Here is a 19,449-nt window from a genome sequence, read left to right on the forward strand (position 1 = left end):
CTATAGGGGAGATTCTCTACAGGGAGAGTCTCTGTAGGGGAGATTGTCCTCTATAGGGTGAATCTCTATAGGGAGAGTCTCTATAGGGGGAGTCTCTATAGGGAGAGTCTCTATAGGGAGCGTCTTTACAGGAGGGAGTCTCTATAGGGGGAGTCTCTACAGGGGGAGTCTCTATAGGGAGAATCTATATAGGCGGCAGGCTCTATAGGGGGAGTCGCTATAGGGAGAGTCTCTATAGGGGGAGTTTCTATAGGGGGAGAGTCTCTATAGGTGGAGTCTCTATAGGGAGAGTCTCTATAGGGGGAGTCTCCATAGGGGGAGTCGCTACAGGGAGATTCTCTATAGGGATATTCTCTAGAGGGAGAATCACTATAGTGAGAGTCTCTATAGGGAGAGCCTCTATAGGGAGAGTCTCTATAGGGGGAGTCGCTATATGGGTATTCCCTATAGGAGGAGTCTCTATAGGGGAGAGTCACTATAGCAGGTAGTCTCTATAGGGGGAGTCTCTATAGGGGGAGTCTCTATAGGGGGATACTCTATAGGAGGAGACTCTATAGGGGTGAGACTCTATAGGAGGTAGTCTCTAAATGGGGAGTCTCTATAGGGTGAGTGTCTATAGGCGGAATCTCCATAGGGAGTGTCTCTATGGGGTAGTCTCTATAGAGGGTTTCTATAGGGAGAATCTCTATAGGGGAGACTCTACAGGAGGAGTCTCTATAGGGGAGAGTCTCTATAGGGGGAGTCTCTATAGAGTGAGTCTCTATAGGGGAGAATCTCTATAGGGAGAATCTATATCAGGGAGTCTATAGGGGAGAGACTCAGTAGGGGAAGACTCTATAGGAGGATTCTCTATAGTGGTGGGTTTCTATAGGGAGAATCTCTATAAGGGTGTCTCTATAGGGAGAGTATCTACAGGGAGTGTCTCTATAGAGGGAGTCTCTACAGGGTGTCTCTATGGGGGAGTCTCTATAGGGGTGTCACTATCCAGGGAGTCTCTATAGGGAGAATCTCTATAGGGGGAGTCTCTATCGGGGGAGTCTCTATAGCGGAGAGTCTCAATAAGGGGAGTCTCCATAGGGGGAGTATCTATAGGTGAGAGTCTCTATAGGGTGAGTCTATAGGAGGGAGTCTTTATAGGAGGGTGCCTCTATAGGGAGAGTCTCTATAGGGAGAGTCTCTATAGAGAGAGTCTGTATAGGTGGGAGTCTCTATAGGGAGAGTCTCTATAGGAGAGAGTCTGTATAGGAGGGATTCTCAATAGGGGGGCTCTCTATAGGGGGAGTTTCTATAGCGGGATTTCCTATAGGGGGATTCTCTTTAGGAGGGTCTCTAATGGGATAGTCTCTATAGGGGGAGTCTCTGTAGGGGCTGTCCCTGTAGGGTGAGTCTCTATAGGGAGAATCTCTATAGGGAGAGACTCTATAGGGAGAGTCTCTGTAGGGAGAGCCTCTGTAGGGGAGAGCTTCTATAGGGGAGAACCTCTATAGGAGGAGTCTGAATAGGGGAGTCTCTATAGGGGGAGTCTCTATAGGGGGAGTCTCTATAGGGGAGAATTTTTATAGGAGTCGCTAAAGGGGGAGTCTCTATAGTCGGGAGACTCTATAGGGAATAGTCTATAGTGAGAATATCTATAGGGAGATTCTCCATTGGAGGAGTCTCAATAGCGGCGTCTCTATAGGGGGAGTCTCTATGGGGAGAATCTCTATAGGAGGGAGTCGCTAAAGGGGGAGTCTCTACAGGGGGAGTGTTTATAGTGGGAGAATCTATAGGGGAAATTGCCTCTATAGGGAGCGTCTCTATAGGTGGAGTCTCTATAGGGGAGACTCTATAGGGGGAGTCTCTATTGGGGAGAGCCTCTATAGGGAGAGTCTCTATAGGTGGTGTCGCTATGGGGGATAATCTATAGGTGGATTCGCTATAGCAGGTCGACTCTATAAGGGGATTCTATATAGGGAGGGTCTCTATAGGGGGAGTTTCTATGGGGCAGTCTCTATAGGGAGAGTCTCAATAGGAAGAGTCTCTATAGGTGCAGTCTCTATAGGGGGAGTCTACAGGGAGAGTCTCTATAGGTGGACTCTCTATAGGAGGAGACATTGTAGTGAAAGTCTCTATAGGAGGAGTCCCTATAGGGGGAGTCTCTATAGGGGGTGTCTCTATAGTGGAGAGTCTCTATAGTGAGTGTCTCTATAGGGGGCGTCTATAGGGGGAGTCTCTCTAGGGAGAGTCTCTGTAGGAGGGACTCTCTATAGGGGGAGTCTATGGGGGAGTCTCTATAGGGGGAGTCTCAATAGCGGGAATTTCTATAGGGGGATTCTCTTTAGGAGGGTCTCTAATGGGATAGTCTCTATAGGGGGAGTCTCTATAGGGGCTGTCCCTATAGGGTGAGTCTCTATAGGGAGAATCTCTATAGGGAGAAACAGGATTAATAATACAGCTTTATTGACCAAAAGAAGCTTGTACAGATAACACCTTTGAAAAAAAGGGCATACAAAATGGCCGCCGGACCTCGTGATCAGTTTCTTGGACCATTTGATTTCTGTTACTGCAAGCCAGACAAGCTTGTGGATTGAGAACAGTAAGCCCGCGAAAGCCAGTATCGGGAAACCGAAACTCAGGGAAATGGGCATACATATTCATTTGGATTCTAAGTACAAGACAGTTTCAGGCAACAGGATGGGGCCCATCAAGATATGGGCGGACAATGAATGAACACTTAAACCCATTTAATGTACAAAGGAAAAACCGTTTAACAGCCATCAAGGGAAATCTCCAGACCGATCAATATGCGAACCGAGTTACGGTGACAAAGTAAAAGACATTATCGGCCAGGAAGGCCAGTTAAGCTATCACCGGCTCCCGTTACAAGACAAAGCGCCCCTGCAGAGATTTCTGCCCGCCAAAAATATTACAAAGACTGGACTATGATCTGGCGGGAGATAAGACTGTCCCAAAAGAGTATAATTATGGATTTGAAAGTCCATCAAGCAAGACACACACACTGGAGGCAACGCTTCACCTCGACGGCTACGCTTCATTCGTAGGACGATTCACTTCTTCGGTACAATTCGTAACTTCGGTGATGACGAGAAGACTTTGGCTGGGAAGTTAGCTCGGCCAGGCAAGGCTCGACTATGACGGGAAGATGAAGGAGGGTGGCCCGGGTACTTTTGTCGGGAGATCATCGACGACCCAGGCCGAAGGAGAAGACACCCTCTGGAAAACCGCCGAGCCAGGCGGGAGCGAGAAATAAAAGGACACTCCGGGCCTAGCACTTCCGTGCCTCAACATCCCATTCGCAGTTTTTCCGTACTGGACTCTCCCTGTGCATCCAGTTATTCAACATCACATCGGTGGCCGATTCTCCCATGTGTATCCAGTTCTTCAACGGCTTGTTAACAGATTCAACCATGACGAGCGCTCATCGAGGCTGTGTCCACTGCCTCATCGCCTGAGAGAGAGAGAAAAACAAGCTGCGCCAGAAGTTTCCAAATCCACGTGACGACGGAAAGCTGTGCCAAAAAGGCTGCGAACCCCCTCTTTTGCGAATCTGAAAGTGGTGAGCATGATCCCGAGTTCCTCAAGTCGAAACTTAGTTTAGGTCTAGGGGAGGGAGAGGGTAAGGGTAATCGTAATGTGTTTCCCCTTTTTTGATGTGCCGTGTGTTTCCCATTTCCATGGAATCAAGTTTATAGATATAAGGGATGAACGAGCCACACAGTTCAAACCAGACACTAACCCCGGGGAACCACAGCCACACGATACAACTGACAAACCCCAGCATAACTACCACGGAGGAAGCCACACATAGTTCCCCTACCATTCCCAGCCCACCAAGAGAAGAGCAGCATAGCCAGGAAGTGAGTGAGCCTTCCAGGGCCGACCAGCTTAGCCAGGAAGTGAGTGAGCCTTCCAGGGCCGACCAGACACATACCCCGGGATCACACAGCCAGATACAACCAAAAGATAAATTTTATCAATTAGAGATAGAGATCGTTAAACTTAGAGAGGAGGTCCTCAAATTGAATGACAAACAAAAGCAGGAGAGGGAGAGACACAAGAGAGAGCTGAATAGACTTGATAACCAGGTGAATCTACTTAAGAATCAGGTGAAAGAGCTGCAGGAAAAAGAAGAGAGCCATAGAGGAGAGAAAACACCATTAGACCAGCAACCAGAGACTAGAGATAAGACAAGACAGAGCCGGACGGAACGGCTGCACTCCCACACGGAACAAAAGCAACAGACACACAATACAAGGGGTGCCACACAGACCGACCAGCATGCTGACTCGCAATCTTCCCCCACCACCATGGAACCACAAGCGAGCCGCTCACAAGAGGTACGCACACACCAGACACCCCAGCCCAGCACACACACTATGAGTCCAGGCGAAAGCCACCAGACAGTAAACACAAACAAGGCTGACGTCGTAATACTCATAGACTCAAATGGGAAATTTCTATGGGAGAAAAAGCTCTTCCCTAGAAGTAAAGTAGAAAAGATTTGGTGCCCAACAACAGACAGAGCCATGGGATGGCTGACCAAAGCCAGATTAGGCTCCCCCCAACACATAATAATACACACGGGCACAAATGACCTAAAGGCCAAACAGAAAGAGGTAGCAACATCGCTCAGAGCAATGATTAGGAAGGCAAGCAGTACATTTCCAAACACTAGAATCATTGTTTCCACAATATTGCCGAGAACAGACTTCAACAACAACACAATTCATGAGATAAATGCCAGCATAGCAACAGAATGCGAATCAAACCACAACATACACCTGGCCCAACACCCCACCCTCGATGAAGAATGTCTTTACGACCACGTCCACATCCAAAGGCAAAAAATATCGATCTTTGCTAAAGCCCTGAAGGACGTCGCTTTTAACCGGGTCCATACCCAGACTCCAAGAGGACCCCCCCCCGACCACCAGAGATCAGCGGGGTACATATCAGGAACACTACAAAGACCACCACCACACCAACCGAGACCGGAGAGGATCCCCATGCAAAACAACATTATCAGACCTGCACCACTCCTGTCCCACAGGGGAATAGGACCGCTACCAGCCAGACAGAGGGAGAGATGCACAGGACGTACGCAATACCTCAGACAGAAACAATCCATTAAGAGACAATAAGCAGATGTGCAGCAGCATCTACTTCCGCCTTATGGATCAAGGACTAATTAATAGAAAGAACTGTAACCAAATTGTATTAACTTTTGTAGACAACTGGGGTGATCTTTTTTTTTTCCCCACACTTAGACACGACAAACACGTACCACTCTTTAACCTATCATAGAAAAAGATAAAACTTAACATGAAATCCTTATATATTTCGACCTGGAATATCCAAGGTCTACGCTCTTCACTGCGAGAAGTGAAGAGTAGGACCCCAGAGTTCATAGAGGAAACTAAAGATCTAGATATTATCATTTTACAGGAAACTTGGTATAAAGGAAAAGGACACACCGGCTGTCCCCAAGGGTACACTGAGCTAGTGGTCCCCTCCAATAAATTACCAAGTGTAACCCAAGGCAGAGACTCCGGAGGCATACTGATCTGGTTTAAAACAGAACTTAAGAATTACATCAAATTTATAAAAAAGGGCGAAAACCATATGTGGCTCAAACTTGAGAGGGAGATTATCTCAAACACCCAAGATGTTTACATTTGCGCACTTTATATCCCTCCAATCGATTCCCCGTGCTACAAAGAGGACACCTTCTCCAACATGGAGGGGGAAATTATCCAATACCAGGCCCAGGGGAACGTGTTGATCTGTGGGGACCTCAATTCAAGAACGGGCGAAGAACCAGACTTCACCAATAATCAGGGAAACAATTACGTATTCGGGAATAACCACTTTGACATCCCTTCCCTTCCATACAGGCATAACTGCGACAAGCAGTCAAATACCAACGGTAAACAGCTACTACAGCTCTGTCGAAACCTGGGTCTGTACATTGTCAATGGTAGGTTCATAGGAGACCTCCTAGGAAGATCGACCTACTGCTCACCTCTTGGCTGCAGCACAGTAGACTATATGATTACAGACTTGGACCCATCCTCTTTCAGAGCATTCACAGTCAAACCACAAACAACACTGTCAGATCACAGTCAAATTACTATGTTTCTCAAAAAGACAGAAACAAACAACATAGAAACACAACCCAGTAAACTGTACAACACCAAAAAATCGTACAGATGGGCCAAAAACGACACGGAAAAATACCAGAAAACAATTAGCAATGCATCAACTCAAGCTCTCTTAGACACCTTTCTGGATAACATATACACTCACAATAAAGAAGGCGTAAACCGGGCAGTTAGTAAACTAAACAATATTTTTGATAATTTGGCAACAAATGCAAACTTGAAAGCTCGCAAGAACAAACCCAAAACAAAAAACTATGAAAAATGGTTTGACCATGATTGCCATAACATGAGGAAAAAACTTAGAAAACTATCAAACCAAAAACACAGACATCCAGAAAACGAGGAATTACGCCTTACTTATTGTCAGACGCTAACACAATACAGAAACACACTCAGGACCAAAAAAGAGCAATTTATTAAGAATACACTCAGCTCCATGGAGGAATCCATTGAGTCGAATTGTTTCTGGGACAACTTGAAAACACTACACAAAAAACAACACGACGATTTGTCCATTCAAAATGGGGACACATGGGTAAACCACTTTGAAAAATTATACCAGAAAAACACACTAGGGCCAGAGCAACACCAAATACGCAAAAAACTTGAAAAGCTTGAAATGGCCATAAAAGATAACCAAAACCCGCTAGACGCCATAATAACAGAAAAAGAACTTCTTGAAAAACTCAAGGACCTGCGACCAGGAAAAGCTTGCGGGACAGACGGCATACTAAACGAGATGATTAAACACGCAGACGACAAACTGAAACTGGCTATCCTAAAACTCTTCAACTTGGTTCTGAGTGTCGGTTATTTCCCTGACATCTGGAACAAAGGACTCATAACACCCATATACAAAAGTGGGGACAAAATCGACCCAAACAACTATCGAGGCATCTGTGTAAACAGTAACCTGGGGAAGGTATTCTGTAGCATCATAAACAAAAGACTTATAAATTTCCTTGAAGAGCACAATGTCTTGAGTAAAAGCCAAATTGGATTCCTGCCAAACTATAGAACATCCGATCATATCTTCACCCTACAGACCCTAATTGACAAACACGTTCACCATAACAAAAGCAAAATCTACGCATGCTTTGTAGATTTCCAGAAGGCTTTCGACTCCATCTGGCATGACGGTTTATTCCTGAAACTTATCGAAAGCGGGGTAGGAGGTAAAACATATGATGTAATTAAATCAATGTATAAAAACAATAAATGTGCAGTTAAAATTGGAGACAAACAAACAAAATACTTCCCACAGGGGTGGGGGGTGACGCAGGGCTCGCCAATCTCACCGACACTCTTTAATATTTACATTAATGGATTGGCAAAACTACTTGAACAATCTACAGCACCCGGCCTCACCCTATATGAATCCAAGGTTAAATTCCTCCTCTATGCCGATGACCTGGTTCTGCTGTCACCAACTAAGGAGGGTCTACAGCAGAACCTGGACCTGCTGGAGTCGTACTGCCAGACTTGGGCCCTGACAATAAATCCCCAAAAAACCAAAGTCCTTGTGTTCCAGCAAAGATCCAAACAACATGGACCCACAATAAATTTCACAGTAGGAACAACCAAAATTGAACAAACCACTCACTACACATACTTGGGCTTAAAAATCAGTTCTACGGGAAACTTCAAACTGGCTGTGAATGAACTGAAAGAGAAAGCAAGAAGGGCTTTCTATGCCATCAAAAAATCAATCCAAATAGAAATCCCAATTAGCATTTGGCTCAAAATTTTCAAATCAGTAATTGAACCAATTGCACTCTATGGCAGTGAGGTCTGGGGACCACTAACACAACAAGATTTTGCAAAATGGGACAAACACCCAATTGAGATCCTACATGCGGAATTCTGTAAAAGTATCCTCCGGACTCAAAGGAAAACAGTAAACAATGCATGCAGGGCGGAACTAGGCCAATACCCATTAATAATCACTATCCAAAAAAGAGCCACCAAATTTTGGAATCACCTACAAATGAGCAATCCCCAATGCTATCACTACGAAGCCCTGAAATGCCAAGAGCTGACCATAAAGAAGAATACCCTCAGTCAACTAGTCCTGGGACTCAATAAAGTAACTAATAACAATACTAACAATAACCAGCCCCAGGACAGTGACAGGGTAACACAAAGAATTCGACCCAACACAATCGTCGCTAAGCAAAAGGAAAAATATCTGTCATATTGGGCAGAAACAACAAAAACCCAAAGCAAACTCAATTGCTACTTGGCCCTAAACAGACAATACAACATAGCTGATTACCTGACCATGGTAAAGGATAACAAACTGAGAAGAACCTTGACAAGGTACAGACTTAGCGAACATAGCCTAGCGATCGAAAAAGGCAGACACAGGCAGACCAGGCTGCCAAGAGAAGACAGGATATGCTCTCACTGCAGTCAGGGAGTAGTTGAGACAGAGATGCACTTCCTCACAGCCTGTGGAAAATATCAGGGCATCAGAGAGAATTTCTATCAAAAATTCTCACAAATATGCCCTGAATTCAGAAATCTGACTGACAACCAAAAACTCCCATTCCTACTGGGGGAGGAGAGAAGCTGTGTAACACTGGCGGCACACTATGTTACAGCTTGCCATGAACAGAGGGACAACCAGTAAACTAAGACAAGAGTATATATAAACAAGGCGAAAATATATTTATAAACTCAGGGATATACCTGTTTATACACTGTATGAATGGAACCGCGTTTATGTGTTCAACCATAAATGTATTTTGATGCTTTGGCAACATAAGATGTACCTTATCATGCCAATAAAGCGATTTGTATTGTATTATTATTGTATTGCATGCTTGTAGTCGCTCTGATTTGTGCTTATGATATGTATTTTATAATGCTGCAAACTGTTTAATAATAAAAGCCTCCATTTCGTGCTGTTCAACCTGGTCTATTGAGTCTTTCTCTGCACTACAGTTCCCTGCACCTAAGTCCAAGGTCTAGAACCGTAGGGGAGAGTGGGTCGAACCACTCAAGGGTAATTATTGCACGAAGCCTGGTAGGAGGCCAGAACAAGCAAGAGAAATCCCCTACAGAGAGACTCTATAGGGAGAGTCTCTGTAGGGAGAGCCTCCAGAGGGGAGGGTTTCTATAGGGGAGAATCTCTATAGGAGGAGTCTGAATAGGGGAGTCTCTATAGGGGGAGTCTCTATAGGGGAGAATCTCTATAGGAGTCGTTAAAGGGGGAGTCTCTATAGTCGGGAGACTCTATAGGGGATAGACTATAGGGAGAATATCTATAGGGAGATTCTCTATAGGAGGAGTCTCAATAGCGGCATCTCTATAGGGGAAGTCTCTATAGGGGGAGTCTCTATAGGAGGGAGTTGCTAAAGGGGGAGTCTCTATAGGGTGAGTGTCTATAGTGGGAGTATCTATAGGGGAGATTGCCTCTATGGGGAGAGTCTCTTTAGGTGGAGTCTCTATAGGGGAGACTCTATAGGGGGAGTCTCTATAGGGGAGAGTCTCTATAGGGAGTGTCTCTATAGGTGGTGTCTCTATAGGGGATAATCTATAGGTGCATTCGCTACAGCAGGTCGACTCTATAGGGGGAGTCTATATAGGGAGAGTCTCTATTGGGGGAGTTTCTATGGGGCAGTCTCTATAGGGAGAGTCTCAATAGGGAGAGTCTCTATAGGTGCAGTCTCTATAGGGGGAGTCTATAGGGAGAGTCTCTATAGGTGGACTCTTTATAAGAGGAGACATTGTAGTGAAAGTCTCTATAGGAGGAGTCACTATACGAGGAGTCTCTATAGGGGGTGTCTCTATAGTGGAGAGTCTCTATAGTGAGTGTCTCTATAGGGGGCGTCTATAGGGGGAGTCTCTATAGGGAGAGTCTCTGTAGGAGGGAATCTCTATAGGGGGAGTCTCTATAAGGGGAGAGACTATAGGGGGAGGCTCTATAGGGGGAGTCCCTATAGGGGTTGTCTCTATAGGGGAGAGTCTCTATAGCGAGAGTCTCTATAGGGGAGAGTCTCTATAGGGAGAACCTCTGCAGGGAGAGACTCTATAGGGAAAGTCTCTATAGGGGGAGTCTCTATATGGGTATTCCCTATAGGAGGAGTCTCTATAGTGGAGAGTCACTATAGCAGGTAGTCTCTATAGGGGGAGTTTCTATAGCTGGTGTCTCTAAAGGGGAGAATCTATAGGTGGATTCTCTATAGCTGGTCGACTCTATAGGGGGAGTCTCTATAGTGGGAGTTTCTATAGGGGTAGTCTCTATAGGGGAGATTGTCTCTATAGGGAGAGTCTCTATAGGTGGAGTCTCTATAGGGGAGAATCTATAGGGGGAGTCTCTATAGGGGAGAGACTCTATAGGGAGAGTCTCAATAGGGAGAGTCTCTATAGCTGGAGTCTCTATAGGGGGAGTATAGGATGAGATATTGTAGTGAGAGTCTCTGTAGGGTGAGTCTCTAGAGGGAGAGTCTCTATAGGGGTGTTTCTATTGGGAGAGGCTCTCTAGGTGGAGTCACTATAGGGGGAGTCTCTATAGGGAGATTATCTATAGGGGAGTCTCTATAGGGGGATTCTCTATAGGGGGAGTCTCTATAGGGGAGATTCTCTATCGGAGGTGGTCTCTAAATGGGGAGTCTCTATAGGGGAGACTCTATAGGGGGAGTCTCTATAGGGAGTGTCTCTATAGGAGAAGTCTCTTTAGGGGGTCTCTATAGGGAGTGTATCTATAGGGGGAGATGCTACAGGAGGAGTCTCTATAGCAGAGTCTCTATAGGGGGAGTCTCTATAGGGGGTTACTCTATAGGATGTCTCTATAGGGGAGAGTCTCTATAGGAGGTAGTCTCTAAACGGGGAGTCTCTATCGGGGGAGTCTCTATAGGGGGAGTCTCTATAGGGAGTGTCTCTATAGGTGAAGTCTCTATAGGGGGGTCTCTATAGGGAGAGTCTCTATAGGGGGAGACTCTACGGGAGGAGTCTCTATAGGGAAGAATCTATATAGGGGGAGTCTCTATAGTTGTGAATCTCTATAGGGAGAGTCTATACCAGGGAGTCTATAGGGGAGAGACTCTGTAGGGGAAGACTCTATAGGAGGAGTCTCTATAGTGGTGAGTCTCTATAGGGGGAATCTCTATAAGGGTGTCACTAAAGGGAGAGTAGCTATAGGGAGAGTCTCTATAGGGGCAGTCTCTATACAGGGAGTCTCTATAGGGAGAGTCTCTATAGGGGGGAGTCTCTATCGGGGGACTCTATAGGTAGAGACTCTATAGGGTGAGTCTATATGTGAGAGCCTCTATAGCAGGGTGCCTCTATAGGGAGAGTCTGTATGGGTGGGAGTCTCTATAGGGAGAGTCTCTATAGGGGGAGTCTCTATCGGGGGACTCTATAGGTAGAGACTCTATAGGATGAGGCTATATGTGAGAGCCTCTATAGGAGGGTGCCTCTATAGGGTGAGTCTCTATAGGGAGAGTCTGTATGGGTGGGAGTCTCTATAGGGAGAGTCTCTATAGGAGGGAGTCTCTATAGGAGAGATTCTCTATAGGGGGACTCTCTATAGGGGGAGTCTATAGGGGGAGTCTCTATAGGGAGAGTCTCTATAGGGGGAATCTCTATAGGGGGAGTCTCTATAGCTGGATTTTCTACAGGGGGATTCTCTTTAGGAGGGTCTCTAAAGGGATAGTCTCTATAGGGGGAGTCTCTATAGGGGGTGTCTCTATAGGGTGAGTCTCTGTAGGGAGAATCTCTATATGGAGAGTCTCTATAGTGAGAGTCTCTATAGGGAGAGCCTCTATAGGGGAGAGTTTCTATAGGGGAGAATCTCCATAGGAGGAGCCTGAATAGGAGTGTCTCTATAGGGGGGTCTCTATAGAGGGAGTCTCTATAGGGGAGAACCTCTATAGGAGGGTGTCTATAAAGGGGGAGTCTCTATAGTCGGGAGACTCTATAGGAGGATTGTCTATAGGGAGAGTATCTATAGGGAGATTCTCAAGAGGAGGGGTCTCAATAGGGCCTCTCTATAGGAGGGAGTCGCTAAAGGGGGAGTCTCTATACGGGGAGTCTCTATGGGGGAGTTTCTACAGGGGCAGTCTCTATAGGGGAGAGTATTCTTAGGGAGAGACCCTATAGGTGGAGTCTCTATAGGGGAGACACTATAGGGGGAGTCCCTATAGGGGAGAGACTCTATAGGGAAAGTCTCAATAGGGAGAGTCTCTATAGGTGGAGTCGCTATAGGGGAAGTCTCTATAGGGGGAGTCTCTATAGGGAGAATCTCTATAGTGGTGTCTCTACAGGGAGAGTCTCTATAGGGGGAGTCTCAATAAGGGGAGTCTCTTTAGGGAAAGTCAATATTGGTGGTTGTCTCTATAGAGGGAGTCTCTATGGGGAGAGAATCTTTAGGGGGAGTCTCTATAGGTGGAGTCTCTATAGGGGAGATTCTCCATAGGGAGAGTTTCTATAGGGGTTGTCTCTATAGGAGGTAGTCTCTATAGGGGAGCCTCTATAGCTAAAGTCTCTACAGCGGGAGACTATAGGAGGAGTCTCTATAGGGGAGATTCTCTTTAGGGAGAGTCTCTATAGTGGAGATTGTCCTCTATAGGGTGAATCTCTATAGGGGAGAGTCTCGATGGGGGAGCCTTTATATCTAGAGTCTCTATAGCGGGAGACTATAGGAGGAGTCTCTTTTGGTGAGATTCTCTATAGGGAGAGTCTCTATAGGGGAGATTGTCCTCTATAGGGTGAATCTCTATAGGGGAGAGTCTCTATGGGGGAGCCTCTATATCTAGAGTCACTATAGTGGGAGACTATAGGAGGAGTCCCTATAGGGGAGATTCTCTATAGGGGGAGTCTCTATAGGGGAGAGTCTCTGTAGTGAGAATCTCTATAGGGGAGAGTCTCTACAGGGAGAGCCTCTATTGGGAGAGACTCTATAGGGAGACTCTCTATAGGGGAGTCTCTATATGGGTATTCCCTATAGGAGGAGTCTCTATTGGGGAGAGTCACTATAGCAGGTAGTCTCTATAGGGGGAGTCTCTGTAGGTGGTGTGTCTATAGGGGAGAATCTATAGGTGGATTCTCTATAGCAGGTCGACACTATAGGGGGAGGCTCTATAGGGAGAGTCTCTATAGGGGCGTTTCTATAGGGGCATTCTCTATAGGGGAGATTGTCTCTATAGGGAGAGTCTCTATAGGTGGAGTCTCAATAGGGGAGACACTATAGGGGGAGTCTCTATAGTGGAGTGACTCTATAGGGAGAGTCTCAATAGGGAGTGTCTATAGCTGGAGTCTCTATAGGGGGAGTCTATAGGGAGAGTCTCTATAGGTGGAGTCTCTATAGGAGGAGACATTGTAGTGAGAGTCTCTATAGGGAGAGTCTCTAGAGGGGGAGTCTCTATAGGGGAGAGTCTCTATAGGGGGAGTCTCTATAGGGAGAGGCTCTATAGGTAGAGTCACTATAGGGGGAGTCTCTTTATGGAGAGTCTCTATAGTGAGTGTCTCTATAGGGGGAGTCTATAGGTGGAGTCTCTATAGGGAGAGTCTCTATTGTGGAGAGTCTCTATAGTGAGTGTCTCTATAGGGGGAGTCTCAATAGGGCAGAGTCCCTATAAGGGTAGTCTCTATAGGGGGAGTCTCTATAGTGGAGTGCTCTATAGTGAGTGTCTCTATAGGGGGAGTCTATAGGGGGAGTCTCTATAGAGGAGAGTCACTACAGCAGGTAGACTCTATAGGGGGAGTCTCTATAGGGGGAGTCTCTATAGGGGGTTACTCTATAGGAGGAGTCTCTATAGGGGAGAGTCTCTATAGGAGGTGGTCTCTAAATGGGGAGGCTCTATAGGGGGAATCCATATAGGAGGAGCCTATATAGGGAGTGTCTCTATAGGGGAAGTCTGTTTAGGGGGGTCTCTATAGGCAGAGCCTCTATAGGGGGAGACTCTACAGGAGGAGTTTGTATAGGGGAGAGTCTCTATAGTGGAGTCTCTATAGGGGGTTACTCTATAGGAAGAGTCTCTATGGGGGAGTGTCTCTATAGGAGGTAGTCTCTAAACGGGGAGTCAAATCAAATTTCAAATTCAAATTCAAATTCAAATCAAATTCAAATGCTTTATTGGCATGAAAGTTTACAGGGAACCATATTGCCAAAGCTTACATAACAAAAAGTACAGCTTTCCAACATTCTGTATGTGTCAAACAATTTTGACCTTCATTGGGTACAGACAGTATTAATTTAAACAGTCGTTGACCCTCGTTGGGTACATTCAGTATTAAATTAAACAGTCGTTGGGTACATTTGGTATTGATTTAAACATTTTTAGAGTATATATGCTATGGGTGTGCTCGTTAGTCACTCACTGTTCCTCAGGTTGTGACATGTTGTTACATATTGGGCACCAAGATATGGTCTGTCTCCTTCCCCCAGGACTATTCTTAATTTTGACAGGTCATCCAATTCTTTGAAATCTGGAGTTGTAAGGCTGAGCTTGTCAAAATATATGTTTCTTGTTTTGTTGAATTTTTCGCATTTTAGGAGGAAGTGCACCTCTGTCTCAACCTCGCCGGCCAGACAGTGATCACATATTCTATTTTCTTTAGGTTGCCAGGATTTCTTGTATCTTCCTTTTTCAATTTTCCAGTTGGTGGTTGCTTAGTCTGTATCTGGTGAGGGTCTGTCTCTGTTTTGTGTCTCTGATGGTCGAGAGATAGTCTGCCAGTTTATATTCCCTTTTTAGGGCCCGGTAGCATTCTAATCTGCTTTGGCTTTTGATTATTTTGTTCCAATGTTCCAGGTAGGTTTCTTTGCATTGTTTAATGATTTGGTTCACTCGGATTGGTGTTTGGAGAGCAGTGTTGGTCTGGGACTGGTCAGGGTCCAGCTGGGTAGGAGTACTTAGTTTCAGTAACAACTGACTCAGGGGACTCATTTCTGGGTTCAGCTCTTGGGTCTGGAGGGCTTTAAAATGAAGGGTGTCTGGGGAACTAGATTTGAGGTGATTTAGAAAGTTTAGTGCTCATTTTTGGATGTTTATTATCAGTGGGTGTCTGCCTAGTTCGGCTCTACATGCATTTGTTGGTGTTTTCCTTTGGGTGCGAAGAATGCTTCAGCAAAATTCTGCATGTAGGGCTTCTATTGTGTGTTTTTCCCATTTAGTGTAGCTATGGTGATTGAGTGGGCCCCATACTTCACTACCATACAGCGCAATGGGTAGGATTATACTATCAAATATTTTGAGCCAGATTTTGATTGGAATTTGGATGTTGTAGAGTTTTCTTTTTATTGCATATAGGGCTCTTCGGGCTTTTTCTTTTAGTGCATTCACTGCTATGCTGAAGCTCCCTGATGCTGTAATGGTTAGACCAAGGTAAGTGTAGCTCATAGTGTGTCCTATGATGGTATCACTGAGAGTAAACTGGTATTTGTTTTCCTGACATCTGGGCCTTTTTTGAAAAATCATGATGTTGGTTTTCTTTAGATTTACTGTCAGGGCCCAATTTTGGCAGTATTTGTCGAGTAGGTCTAAATTTTGCTGTAATCCCTGTTCTGTGGGAGACAGCAGAACCAGGTCGTCCACATAGAACAGGGTTTTCACTTCCCCATCCAGGAGACAGAGGCCCAGTGACTCGCTTTGCTCCAGCATGTCTGCTAACTCATTTATGTATATGTTGAACAGGGTCGGGCTCAAATTGCAACCCTGCCGGACGCCTCTTCTCTGGGTGAAGAAACCGGTGCGTTTGTCTCCAATTTTGACACCGCATTTATTTTTCAGATACATCGATTTAATAAGGTCATAGACTTTGCCCCCTATTCCACACTGAAGAAGTTTGTAATAGAGCCCTTCGTGCCAAATAGAGTCAAAAGCTTTCTTGAAGTCAATGAAACAAGTGAATATTTTCCCATTTTTTGTTTGGTGTATATGTTTTTCAATGAGAGTGTGAAGGGTATAGATATGGTCGGTGGTGCGGTGATTTGGAAGAAAGCCTATTTGATTTTTTCTAAGGATATTATGTTTGTTAAGAAAATCCAGTAATCTACTATTTAGAATACTGCAGAATAACTTCCCTAGACAACTGTTGACACAGATGCCATGGTAGTTATTTGGGTCTGATTTGTTTCCACTTTTATATATGGGAGAGATGAGTCCTTGGCACCAGATATCGGGAAAACAGCCTGAACGTAATATGATGTTGAATAACTTGAGTACAGCACCCTGCATCTCCATAGTGCTGAACTTGAGCATTTCATTTTTGATGTTGTCTGGACCACAGGCTTTCTTTAGGTGGAGAGATTTTGTTTTTGTGGCCAATTCTTTCCAAGTGATTGGGGAGTCCAGAGGGTTTTGGTTGTCTTTAATTGTTGCTTCTAATGTGTGGAGTTTTTCTGTGACATGATGTTGACTTGAGTTTGTTTCGTTTACTGGGATGTCTTTGTAGAGGTTTTCAAAATGTGTTCTCCAGATGTCACCATCTTGGATTGGTAATGCTTGTAATTGTGTTGTACTCAGGTTATTCCACATATCCCAGAATTGATTTTAATTAATGGAGTTTTCAATTTCTTCAAGTCTTTTGTGGGTATAATTTTGTGTTTTGTTCCTAATGGTGTGTTTATATCTTTTGAGGGTCTCATTGTATCTAATACGCAGGTCTGGGTTGTTTGGTTGGCGATGCTTTTGGTTTGATATTTTTCTCAGGTCTTTTCTGGCATTTTTGCATTCGTGATCAAACCATTTCTCATTTTTTTGTCTTTTGTAACGTTTCCTCTTCTGTTTCACAAGGTCGGCTTTTACAGCTGCCTCATGGAAGATCATATTAATATCATCTATGGCCATGTTTAGCCCATCTCTGGTGATCTCATATAGATTTTCTTTAAATTTTGATAGTTTACTTGTGAGATCAGGTGAATTTAGTGCTGTGATGAATTTATCTCCACTGTCTGGGGCCCATCTGTATGTCTGGTTTAGTTTATGGAGCTTACTGGGTTCCTTTTTTGTGTCTGTAGTTTGGGCAGAAAGTTTAAGGTACACATTTATTTGGTTATGGTCTGAGAGGGATTGCTGCCTGACAGTGAATGCGTTGATATCGCAGGGGTCCATGTCAGTGATCGTATAATCCACCACACTAGACCCAAGAGTTGAGGAATATGTGAGTCTCCCTAAGGAGTCCCCTCTGAACCTACCGTTAACTATGTACAGGCCTAAGGCTCGGCAGAGTTGCACTACCTCCCTGCCGCTTTTATTTATTTCACAGTCAAGGTTGTTCCGATTTGTGATGGCTGGTGTGACATATAAAGGGGTCTGGCCAAACACATGGTTGTTGCCCTGTGGGTCTATGAAGTCAGGTTCACAGCCGGTCCTTGCATTTAGGTCCCCACATAGTAGCACCTTTCCTTGGGCCTGGAAATGGCTGATTTCCATGTGGAGAGTTTCAAATAACTCCTCTTCAAAATATGGCGATTCTATTGGAGGTATGTAGATCGCACATAAGTTGACATCTTATTTTAGCTATTCCTATATTTTTATCTAATTTTAGCCATACATGTGATTTCCCCTGTTTTACCGGTGAGATGTGTTTGTCCAGTTCTCCTTTATACCACACCAAGATTCCCCCGGAGGTTCTGCCCTTGTGTATCTTAGTGTTCTTTACTGAGGGCACAATGATTTCATGGTACATTGGAGGACAGTGGGTGGGCATGTCCTTTTGACACCATGTTTCTGTTAACACAATTATATCAATGTCTTTTATAGATTTTAGGAATTCAGGGTCTGTACTCTTCATGCCCAAAAGTTGAGGAGCGGAGACCCTGGATATTCCAGCAGCTTATGTGGAAAGAAGGCATCCATATAGTTCAAAAAACAAAGCAAAATGGACCTATTTTGTGGGACGGGTGTGAAAACACTAGTTTCTATAGATGTACAATGCTAAATGACAATTTAGTATAAATTCCATAAGGCATGCACATACTGCTACCTAATAACAGTAATATAACAATAATAATAATTTAGTACATTCCTGTCCTGTTTTCCGTCAGGGTGCTTATCATCGTCATGAGCTTTCTCAGTTCTTGGTTTACAGTCGCCTGTGGTCTAAAGGGGGGTCTGGGGTCAGGTACAATAGCACGGTTCTGTTGCTGGTTTTGTATAGGGGGGTGGGGGACAGTGGTGGTCCTGTTTGGGTTAGGGCTCCCAATGGTAGAGGGGGTGGGAGGGGTGCGTCCTTTGGCAGTGTTTATGAGGTTTTTTGCGAAGATCCACACCCGCTGTTTGAGTAGATGTAATCCGTCATAGAGGTCCCCTGTGTTGATGTTTGGGTGGTGGGCCAGGTGGACGTTGGGGAGGGCAGCACATCCCATGTCGATCTCCCTGTTGGTGTTGTGGATTACATAGGCTAGGGTGTCCTCTCTGGGCAGTAGAGTGGAGATCACAATCCGCGCATCGGGGAATTCCTTGCTGGCCTTCTCCGCCATCCTGCTCACTGCTCTAGCAGTGCCTTCATGTAGGGTGTGCAGGTCGTTTGTGCCTGTGTGGATCACAAGCCATTTTGGGCTTCCAAGGGTTTCTTTGTTCAGGATCTTCATTGCCTGGCCTGTGGTGCTGCACCGTTTTCTCTGGGGGTCCAAAAACTTCCCGTTGGAGTCGGTCAGCAGGACCGCCTGAGGGGCTGGCTTTTCAGACTGGGTAGCAGTAGTCTGGGCAGGACTCAACTGAGGGCTGGTTTTTGACTGAGTTGCTGGGGTAGGCTGTGTGACAGGAGGGGGGTTTGGGACCTGCGGTGTGTTCCTGTTCTGGTTGCAAGGCAAGGAGGGTGTGGCATCCTCGTGTGGGGGGACATCCAACGGGTTCTGTGTCCCTGCGTGTGTTGTTTTTGTGTCAGCCGGTTGTTGGACCTTAAGGGGTTTGTGTTGCCTGCTGAGTTCATTTTTCTGCCTTTCTACGGCCTCCTTCATTCTGTTTAGCTGAGAACGGATTTCTTTGATCTCATTTCTTTGCCCCTCCACAATCTCTCTCAACTCGTGGATGGTGGACTCGTTTTCCGTTTTCAGCTATTTGAGCTCCTCCTTCAATTCCTTGGCCTGTGTTTCCCTGTATTCATTGAAATCGAGTTCTAGCTTGGACAGACTCTCCTTCAGCAGTTGGTTTGCGCTGAGAGGTGTGGGAGGGGTAGAGATGGCCAGGGTAGAGATGGCCAGGGAGGTGTGTGTCTCTGCTGGACTCTCTTCTTCTTCCTCTGCTTGGCTCTCTTCATCCTCTGTTGGGCTCTCTTTTGCCTCATTTCCATAGGTCCTCTTTGCGCCTGCCTTAGCTTTCAACCGGGGGAATTCCTT

Source organism: Somniosus microcephalus, chromosome 13, assembly GCF_052327205.1.
Source record: "Somniosus microcephalus isolate GS21.2 chromosome 13, FLI_Smic_1.0, whole genome shotgun sequence".
Taxonomy (NCBI): Eukaryota; Metazoa; Chordata; class Chondrichthyes; order Squaliformes; family Somniosidae; genus Somniosus; species Somniosus microcephalus.